We start from the raw sequence: 11,632 nt of genomic DNA, 5'->3' as shown, positions 1-11,632 counted from the left end.
AGTGGTCAATTGATATAGTATCTCTATAAAATAATATTTCAATACAGTGATTACAGGTAGTGGCAGAAACAATGTTACGAACTATATATCCAGAAATATAAAACACTAATTTTTTTTGAAATTCCCTCAGTTTTTTTCGTTCAAGCACCTATTTAAATTAGCAATTTCATCAGAACTATGACCAATAACAAATAACACCAACAAAATTAAGCGTTTATTAAACCACACACGACAAAGGAAGCGAAACTAATAACACACTAGAACACCATATAATACTGGATATCATAGCTGAATTTATACCTAAAAAGTATTGTATGCATCAAACCATAACTTATTTGCTTGAGTATGACAAAGAAAGGTTACCATAAATAATGCTATCTCTCTTTCAACTGCCCCTGACACACTTTTTGCTTTTCAGAAAACGGGTCGGGTCTGTTCCAGGTAGTATAAGTTCACTGCGTTAAATTCGCGGGTACACGATTAATTCATATATTCATCAATTCTAAACATTAGAACGCTTCTATGGGTTAACTCATTCCATCGGAATTTTTCCGCTGAATTCAAGAACTCGCCGTTACTTATGAGTAAATTGAAATGAATCGATCTTTTCCTGATTGGCGCTAATATTTGGCGGGGAAAAAATTTCAATATTTGGTACCAATCAGAAAACTGTTGAATGTGTCAAATTCTGTCATCTATAGGGAAAAACGTGATCGAGATCAAGTGTTTGTTTACGTTTTAAAAATTTCATATATTGTTAATTTGAATTTTATTCATATTTCTTCGATTATTAGTATAATTTGACTTTTGAGTTGTTTGGCATATTTCATGAAGAAGCCCTGAAAAATCAATTTACAGCTCTCATAATGTTTTTAGAAGATATGAAATACATGCTTCCTTCAGATTGGTGTCCTATGAACCTATTGCATGAAAAATATAAAATAGTGCAAGTGCCTCCTCAGAGTTATGAATATGGTGACATCGTACAGCAAATGCTTAGTAGTTATAATTGTTGTATACAATCAATTTTCAAGTTACAAAACCCATTTTTGTATACGAAGTTTCGTTTAAAAGCTCACGAATATGAACAAAGAGGCCCTTATGAAGTAAAGACGTTGTTTCATTCCACTTCCAGGGACAACGTTGAATCCATAGCATGCTTTAACTTCGATTGGAGATTTGGTGAACGATTCATGTTTGGACCAGGTGTTTATTTTTCTGTCTCTCCATATTATGCCCATAAACATTCTTCTAGAAACCATGGAGTCCTTAGAACAATGTTTCTAGCACAGGTTTTGGTTCAAAGAGTTCAAATTGCAGAAGGGGAAATTTTTCTTCCTGATTTTGGTTATGATACAGTTTTGTGTCATGGAGGTGTTACATATGTAAAATACTTTGACTGCGAATACTATCCACAATACTTAGTCCATTATGTAAGTTAATTTATTTATTCGTTCATATCCATCAAAAGATACATCTAGATGCTGTTTCATTTATCTTCTTGACTTTCATAGATAAAATATGTATATTCATATTTGTGTAACAGCGTTAAAGAAAATTGACCATGGGATTCCAAACAATTGGAAGTCACTAAAAGGAATTAGATCGATTAAAAATATATTTTTAAAACTTTCATATACTGCAGTATTTGATATCATTTTCTGGTGCACTTCTGGTTCTGTCTCTCTACTTTTATATTGCTTTTATTTTTATGAATTACACACTTCAACTATAAGTTAGTTATCATGGAAAATTGGACAATATGTACATATTTCAATTTACAAATAATTTTAAGAACTAATTGTGATACATAAGTGCTGTGAAAAATATTAGTATGTAATAATAATGTAAACTTGCACCATCTTATTCATTTTTCTGAAAAAGTGAATCTGCTAATGTGTATGCATTTGTGTATGAGTGAAACAAGCACATAGCACTGAAATATTCAGTGATGTACCTTTTCAAAATATTTTTGAAATATTTTTGTAACATATTAGACAGGCATGGAGAAATTATGTATGGTCTAGCATCCAACTCAATGACATAAGACTAACAATGAGAAATATTTCCTTTATTATTCAAAATATTGCTTTAAAGTTCAAATTCCATTTTTTTTTGCTATGCTTCCTATGTTTTGTAATGGATTATTGGTTTTAAATGTAATGATTTCTTTACTTTTGCCCTAGTGATCGTCCAAGTTCTTTTCAATTTATAATAAAACTCCAAAACTTATCATCAATATTGCAATAATATAAATATAATCATATTTTCAAGGATATTGAGCCCCTCGCATTACATATGGAAGCAATAAATATATAACTTAAGGAACAATAAGATAACGTATTTTTTCTGATAAAAGAATGATGTTTCAATAACATTTTCACTTGTCGGGTGTGACAATGAACCATATTTACTTATTATTTGAGAAAGAAATTGAAGAAATTTAGGTTTAGTTTTGGAAAACATAAATGTACATACTTAGTCTTGAATATAATGTATACCTGGAAATAAAAAAGTCAACAAACAATCATTTCATTCAAAAAACTTGAAAGATAATTTTTGTGATTTTTCTTGATTCATATTTTCACACAATCTGAAAATAATGATAAATTGATCAAAAAACTATAATAGTTTACAAAGTTTAGACTGTTTAGTCTACCCAAAAATTTGCAGAGCTATTATGAAAGGTCAACAATCTGCTGACTATTTACTCTAGTAGACTTATATATTTTCAAAAAGGTAATTATAGGACAGATATGTTATTTGAATCATTGCAATTACATATTACAATGAAAATGTGAAAAAATGTTCAGTTTATTGTAAGAGCATTGTTTTATTTTACTTTAGATCACTGTCTATCAATTTTATTATTCAAAAGTATTGAAAAAAATCAATTTCTAATTTCATATATATTTGATTTATCCTTTGTCTTTTATTGAAATTTTTGAATACATTTACCTAAGTTTCAAATATATTATAATTTGTTGGAAATGTTTTTCATTTATTTTCTTTCAAATCAGTTCATTCTCAGATTATCCTTCAAATTTTTCTCATTTTACAGAGTCATTTCATGCTATTTAAAATTGAAGTGATTAGTAGAAAACCATAATTCATGTCTTTATTTGTTTTTAGTGTAAATTACCTACAATATAAATATTGCTAAACATTTTTTACACCAAATATGATGGATAGTTGCTTTCTTATTCAAAGCTGAATAGATAATTTCAGACTTGAATGACATTCTAGAAGCATAGCAAATTGGTCGCTTTGTGCCATTTGCAATGATACAAGAAATAATTGCTCTTGAAGACCTAAACCATTATTAGAACTATATGTTCAAAACTAGCTCTACATTCGTGATTCCACACACACGCCATCAGAAACATTTCTCAAAATCTATTGCAATAATTAACTGCACATACAAAAGACTTAAATCATGTTAGATTTTCTGGATCTGATATTCAAAAATTTGTTTTTTAACTTGTACCTGTAAATGATTGTTCCGTAATTCAGATGGACCCGATAGTATACCATTAGAAAGAGAGTTGAGAATAAACAATCCCTTATTTCGGAAATTGTAGTCCACATGTGAGATTATTTATTTAGAGCAGGGATCGGCAAGTAGTTTTAGGTGGGGTCCGGATACTGTGGGAAAATTTTGACGAGGTCCAAAAAAAAACAATTGATAACAATTAAGTGCTACCTATGTATAATTTTGGTTTCAAATGAAATTCTGAATTATAAAACACAAGACCTAAAATTAATGAAATTACACCGAAGGTCTTGAGCAAGTTTTTTATAGTTTTGTTCTCGAGAGGAACAGCAAATTAGAAGTGTGTCTTCTAGGTGGGCGTTTGTTAATCTCGAACGATATTTGTTTTTCAAAAAATTCATCTTTGAGAAATATATTTCACATACGTATGTCGAGCCAAACATAGTGACCAAATTTATAGCTAGTTTCTTGTGATTTTCATATTTTTCTGGGACATTTTGGCCCAAAATTCTTCAGTGGATACCGTTTTATACATTTGCAAAGACGCATCTTCTTGAGAATCAATTATCTCTATTTGAAGTGATGCCTTTGACAGCTTGAACAACTTGTAGAAAATTCCCTCTTAAGATCGGCCAGAAATTTTATAAACATTGCAATGTCTTCTTCAGAGTTCTTTTTATATTCAAGAATTGTCGGAAAATGAATAAATCTTGTCTTGCAATATCTTTTTCAAAGATATCCAGCTTGCGACGAAAAGCAGTCGCTTTGTATCAGATCACATATTAATTTTCCATTTCCTTGTAATTCTGTGTTGAGCGCATTTAAATACTTCAAAATATCTTTGAGTGAAACTTCTTAAGATGTGGTATGTTGAATTTTTTTTAATGTCACAAAAACTTGAAACGGTACAACTTTTTCCTACTAAGACAATCCACGTCAGACACTCGGTACACGACTATTTCTTTGGCGTAAATAATTTCATACAGTAAACACACAAGTTCTACAAAAAGGTGCTTGCATAAACGTGTAGAATTTCAGTCGGCCTGATAATCAGCCCTACAAAAAGTCTGCCGTATATGCAAGCACTCTTAAGCAACACTTAGTGTGGATGTGTAGCAGAATTGAAATGGCTGGATTTAAATTGTTAAAGGATAAGTGCTTTGCACTTATCCTAAAATCGCTTTATTCATTCATTCTATGTTGTAACTTATTTGTATCTGTACTTGTATTTATCTTTTGTGTTATACTATTATTATTAAAATGATCTATTTATTTGTACGATTAACAGTCTACATTATTTTTAGTATAATTTAGTAACCATATACCAAAAATCTATTTTCTAGAATATAAGTATATTGAGTTATAGAAGTTATGACTAAAAAAGAAACATTCAATTACTCCAAGAGAGATTCCCTCCAATTGAATTTTTCATAACCATTTCGTAATCCTGATATAGTAAGATTATTACCAAATGCATAAAGGGCAATGCATTCAATAAACTATTTCCAGAACCAAAGAAGTTTGAATTCGAGACGGAGATGAAAGAATAGTGTTAATTGTAGAATGGTAATCATTACTACGTTACATTGTATATAACCCTCATAAAAAAAATTATAAAAAAAATGTATCTTAAAATCTAAAAAATATATATTTTTTGTATAAAAAATTTATTAAAAATGCATAAAATACATAAAATTTACATAAAATACTAGCTTTCACCCGCGGCTTCGCTCGCATTTATGCCATTAAATAAGTATCAGTACAATAGAAATGAATCAATATGAGAACTATATTTTAATGCTTGGCTGGAATTATCAATTGGATTGGATAATGTCGTCACTGTGAATAATACAGTGCGACGGTATTACGGTACTAAGGGTTGGAACTTCATTACTGGAATGCTAGATGACATTAAAGTAGCTAGATTTTGAGATTTTTTTGACATTTTTTTTATCTTACATAAAAAATTTTTTCTTTTTAATAAAAAGTATGTTACTTCTAATACCTCCAAGAACATGTGTACAAAATTTCATGATGATCGGTTGAGTAGTTTTCTCGTGAAACCGTAACAAACAAACAAACTTACATTCGCATTTATAATATTAGTAGGTATGTAGTCTAGTCGAGAAGTGAGTTTCCTGCGAAAAATTGTTAGAATTGTGGCAAAAATATGAGCGATATAGATCATTTAATGCGAAATCTAATTATGAGAAAAATCAAAATTTTAAGTTGTTATTAACAATAAACAGAAAAAAGGGGTCTCGGCTTTTTGATAACAACTTAATAACCATTTGCGATATCGAAAATTGGAAAAAATATTCTTAAAGAGGAAGACATTTCTTAAAAAAAGTTTTGACTCTCAGACTCTAGCCCCATAGACAATAATTTTATTCAATATTGATAATAAAATAATAGCTCTAAAATCAAATTCTTATCAGAGCCCTTCTTATATATGTTCTTGAGACGATGATGCCAAAAAAATTTATAAACATCCTTTATTTTACTAGTTATGAATTTTTAGTTGTACCCTTTCTAGACGGAAAGATTAGAACCCGACTCAATACGGTACTGGAAGAAAATGCGTGGTTGTGGTGCAGCACCACAATAATTACCATTCTACATTGGGATTAGAACTATTTTCTTCTTTCCCTGCAGTAATCGAAAATGATTTAATATGATTTGATTATAGATTAGCTTCAGTTTTTTTATGGTTCGAATTTCTACTTTTTATTTTTTATTCCAATTCAAATGCCAGTGAAATTATTTTTTATTCGAGTTTTTTTGACTAGGAAACAAATTAATTTCACTATAATCAAACTTGAATACTTATCAAGTTATAAATTCGTGTTTTTTCCAAAGTACCTACCGTACTTCACTAGCAACCCTAAATTATTAATTGGAGACACATACGAAAATTAGTTTATTTTTCAGCTATAATATCCCAAGGACATTGATAACTAACGAAATAATTTTATCACAGTTTTCGAAAGCACGTTATTTGGTAACCTAAAATAACGTGCTTGAGGAAGTTGTGATAAAATTATGAGTTATTTATCAATGTTCGAGGGATATTCGGTGAGAAAATTTTTTGCAATTCGAACAAAATTATTTATTGAACACACAGTTATTAAAAGAACAATTCGTATAATGATATTCCGTTGATCTTGCTGTATTTGCCTCGGTTACTGCATAGGTGTTTCCACGCATACTATTGATTATTTGGTTATGATGTTCCTGATCAATATTCAAATAAGGTTTTATGGAATTTCCATTATTGTGCCCAGTAATTTTCAACAATTGCTGTTCTTGAACTCCACTCTTAGCTAGTTGACTGACTGCAGTTGCTCTATTAGAGTGATTGGTTATTTTCCTCTGTTTCGTATCCAAGCCAATTGCTTCAGCAGAAGATTTCGTCCATCCGTTGATTATATTTCTACCCAGAGGCATATTGTCATACCAGTTATCGCTTCCTGTCTTCCAGTGACGATTTGGCCTTAAAAATAGTCTATTTGTCTTGATATTTGTGCCTCGTTTTGATAATAATTTAATGAATAATCTGACAGGACAAGAATTGTTATCACTATTTTGAACTAACCATTTGCTATAGGCGCAGTTCTTTGAACCCCCTTGGCAGGTTTTACTGAAAATTGGATTATATTCTATCCTATTAGTTGGAGATCCATTGTTGTCCTTTTCGATATGAAAATAATCAACTAAGCAAGCAGCACCTTCACCACCTCTCCAAGCTAATTCCACCGCTGCTATGTGATAAAATTTGCGTAGGAGTCCTATAGGGGTATTTTCATCCCAAAAGTTTATAATTTTACTCATTTCATTTGAAGTTAATGGTACTGAGCTTGTTTTGCGTTTAGTGGGATCTGTTTGTAAATTTCTTCGTGCTGCGTCGCGTGCATTCCGCGCTTGTTTGAATGCAACACTTTTAAAGGGGTCTAGCATGATATTATACTCCTTGTAATACTTTTCTTGTAATAATTTGCTTGTTATATTCCATACGGTTTTAACAGTAGCCTCCTTAAACTCTGTGCTATCCTTTTTTCTCATATTAATCGCCCAATCCTTGAGTATTAATGCAAGCTCTTCGAGAGTACGATTTCCATCCAATTCATATTTTCTGGCGTCACAAAACTCCATAAATATTTTCCAAGTGTATTTTTTACTATTGACAGTATTTTTTGGTGTATTTTCTTCAATGATTTTGTCAATTGCCGCATCATTTGAACACCAAAGCGAGGAAGTGACATTTTCGAAATAAATTGAATTACTGAAATGTCAAACAACTTTATTGTGTTGGTTGCTTAGCAATGTCATGACATAAGTGATAACTACCCGTGAAAACTATCCATGGGTAGTTATCAGCTATAATATCCCAAGGACATTGAAACTAACGAAATAATTTTATCAGTTTTCGAAAGCACGTTATTTGGTAACATCCCGACGCCGAAGGCGGAGGGATGTTACCTAAAATAACGTGCTTGAGGAAGTTGTGATAAAATTATGAGTTATTTATCAATGTTCGAGGGATATTCGGTGAGAAAATTTTTTGCAATTCGAACAAAATTATTTATTGAACACACAGTTATTAAAAGAACAATTCGTATAATGATATTCCGTTGATCTTGCTGTATTTGCCTCGGTTACTGCATTACTATTGACAGTATTTTTTGGTGTATTTTCTTCAATGATTTTGTCAATTGCCGCATCATTTTGAACACCAAAGCGAGGAAGTGACATTTTCGAAATAAATTGAATTACTGAAATGTCAAACAACTTTATTGTGTTGGTTGCTTAGCAATGTCATGACATAAGTGATAACTACCCGTGAAAACTATGAAAAAATCCATGGGTAGTTATCAGTGTAATGATGGTTTCATTGGTTATTTCGACACACATGACTAGAAATAGACAAATTTGATAGGATAATTTTTTTGGCAAAAAATTTTCAGTGTATTGATGGTTTCATTGGTTATTTCGACACACATGACTAGAAATAGACAAATTTGATAGGATAATTTTTTTGGCAAAAAATTTTCATTTCAATAAACTTCATATTATTTCTTCAATTTTTCATCTGACATTTCTAAGAGAAATTTGATATTTGATTTCAAATAATTTTCGGACATCTTCTGTTAACCAACGTATTTACCTACTCCGTCGAAACTCGTTCCGTTATCTAGCGGTCAATTTCCGAAAATGTTAGTGGGAACATCGATTGAAAGAGTACTATAATAATATATTCAACTTTGATTATGGCAATAACCACTGGGAAGAATTTCTAGATTGGATAATAGATATCTCCAAGGAAATGGAATTTAATTTTTTCTTAGTATTATCCGTGTCTCAGTTGATTCAGGTCTGATCGAATAATTTGGTATTATCATCAATCGACCGAAAGTACCTTTACCGTGATCCATTCTGATTGGTCTAGCTTTCAATCATTAGTGACGTAGAGACATGCGTTTGATTTTCTTTTTTTTCCTGGAAAAAAATGCGAAGTATTCGGAGTCACCTTGAAAAGCCATTATTGTTTTTGAGGTGGCTGTAGGTGAGGTTTGTTGGAAACCTATTAGATAATTTGTCATTGATGACTTCTCTTATGAGGATTATTTTCCGAGGTTATAATAAGTGAAAATTGGTCCACGTTGCGTATATTGGGTATTGTATTACTTTGAACGTGATTTTCATTCTCCTCGCCGAGGATCATTCAAACTTCACAGCCCTACGTTATCAAGGTCTTGTTGGGCATAGCACCAAAAGGATAGATACGATGAATCATTTCTGAGATCGTTCAGAAAACCAGAAACTAGGAAAATCTGTTTCCAGAATATTTTCGTTGACCCCTACTGATGAAAAAACCCTTGCCAGCTTGAAGGTATGTTTCTAATATTTTGTTTTCATTTAAATGGAAACATAAATGGATTAACTTATCGTTTACTGAGTTTGATGTGTCCCAAAACTTATATTTGATGAATTTCTTTCATTAAACAAAAATGTTAGTTTTCTTGTGGTATATACTGTTAGAATTTGTAGCAAAAGTATTATTTTTTTTAAACAATGCAACTTTAGTGTAAAAGATGAATGGAAAAAAAATTTGGCTGCTCCTGAGTTTTTGTTGCGTTAACTTTTTTTTTTTAATTCATTATTATTGTGAATTCGTGGGGATGAATAACTACGTATTTCGTGTTTACACAAACTGAAATACGATTTGAATAACTTTTTTTAATATTGTAATTCACCTCCCAGATAATTTATTGTCTTGCCAAATTTCCTAAGAAACCTGAAATCTACGGGTTCTATTTTTATTTTCGTTTTTAATTTATGGTAGGTTTCATTGGTTTAAATTAATTTTCGGCCTCGCGGGGTTGCCAGATCAACAGAATTGAAGCAAATCTAAATAATTATTTTCTTGTTGGTTTCATTGATTTCAATTTGCGTTACGACGCATGGTTGGGTACTACACATTTCAAGATTTTTTTTCCTTCTTGAATTTTGATTGGTACTTTTTTTCTTAAAGATTTTTTTTTTACGTTCCAACGTGAAATACCATTCTATTACCGCTCGTGGAAGACTGTCCACTTCCTGCTGAAGACCGTTGAAGGCTGAAGTGTCAGAACTATTAATTCGAAAGGAGAGGAATCGAAATAGACTTTCTGTCCAGCACCGCAGTAGAGGGGATTTTCAAGATATTACGCCTGTACTGTCGTCACGCAAGTAGACTGCTACCCGTATCACTCTTAACCGGGATAAAATATTTTGAGTTATTGTTAAGACTTTGATTTTTTTGTCATTGCCAAATTTGTTGTATTATTTCACATTTGTAATTTGCGGAAATTGATCGGTAACGGTGTCGAATAGTAAGAGATCATTAGTTTATGCGCCTTTCGCTTCGGGCCCAAAGCTAGCGGCGGTTATTATCTTAATTTTGGTGCTGATAACTATCCATACATTAATTTCTGCGCCCTTCCCATTTATATTGATTATAAAAAAAACTTATTGTTATTAATAAAGCGTTAATTCGACAGCGAGATTTATTCTTTTTATTATTGCGACATTTTTTAAGTCAAACTCCGATAGGACAAAACTGCAGTAACGTTAGTTACAAATAAAAGTGGTAAAAACATAGAAAGTTTCATTTCTCTTTTCTTATATTTCCATTCTGTCAGTGTTAGCATAAATTTCAATACAACGAATTAATACTCAGTAAATATTGATATGAAGTAGAATTAAAAAGTAATACAAATTTTCGAGATTATTTTGCCCATATATCAGTAATAGTGATAGGTTTATTGTTTTTTCGTAATTTTGGTAAGATTTTTGTTTCGATATTTCATAATTAAATTATTGATAATTATTTCATTTTAATTTCATGATGATTCCGATCTCAAAATGTTTCTTTTCTATCTGATACAGCTGAACAAATTAAAGAAACGAGTTGAGACGTAGTTATCCATAAAAAATTGAAGTTTTTAATTCGTTTTCGATTCGGTATTGGGTACTACTACTTAATAGTACTATAAATATTTGTATTTTACTTCATATTTGTTTTTGTGTATAGAACGAAGTAATAACAAAGGATACCAGTAGACTTAGAGATACGGGTCGACACTGTGCTTCTGGAAGTGCAAAACGCGTAAAACAAAAAATGAAAAGGAGAAAAAGAACCAAGGTGTTCTATCAAAAACACGTAAGCTGTCCGAGTTTTTTAATGTTCAGAGAATTGTTGCTGAATCCACGGAAACTGAAGCAGAAAAACAAGGTGCACCTCATTATACATACTAATCAGTCAGCGAGGTTTACGAAAGATGGGTACGATGACTGGGAAGAACACGAACAATTTGTTGAAAAGGCATGAAGAAATCACTCCGCATAGAAAATCTAATAAAGGAAAAGGGCACACCTCATATTTATCTAAAACAACATTCGAAGAATTTATCAAATTAATTACATCAAGCATGCTAGATCAAATTATTTGCGAACTTAAGAGATCCAAGTACTATTCAGTGTCATTAGATTCTACTCCAGATATACCGCATGTAGACCAACTGACTCTGATAGTGCGCTTATATGTTTTACCATCTGGGCCAGTTGAGATTCGTTAAGTTCTTAGATATGGAAGGCCAT

The sequence above is a fragment of the Leptinotarsa decemlineata genome, unplaced genomic scaffold, assembly GCF_025532065.1.
Source record: "Leptinotarsa decemlineata unplaced genomic scaffold, Ldec_3_MD MMD2_tig00000199_RagTag_RagTag, whole genome shotgun sequence".
Classification (NCBI taxonomy): Eukaryota; Metazoa; Arthropoda; class Insecta; order Coleoptera; family Chrysomelidae; genus Leptinotarsa; species Leptinotarsa decemlineata.
This window is presented reverse-complemented; position numbering follows the sequence as displayed.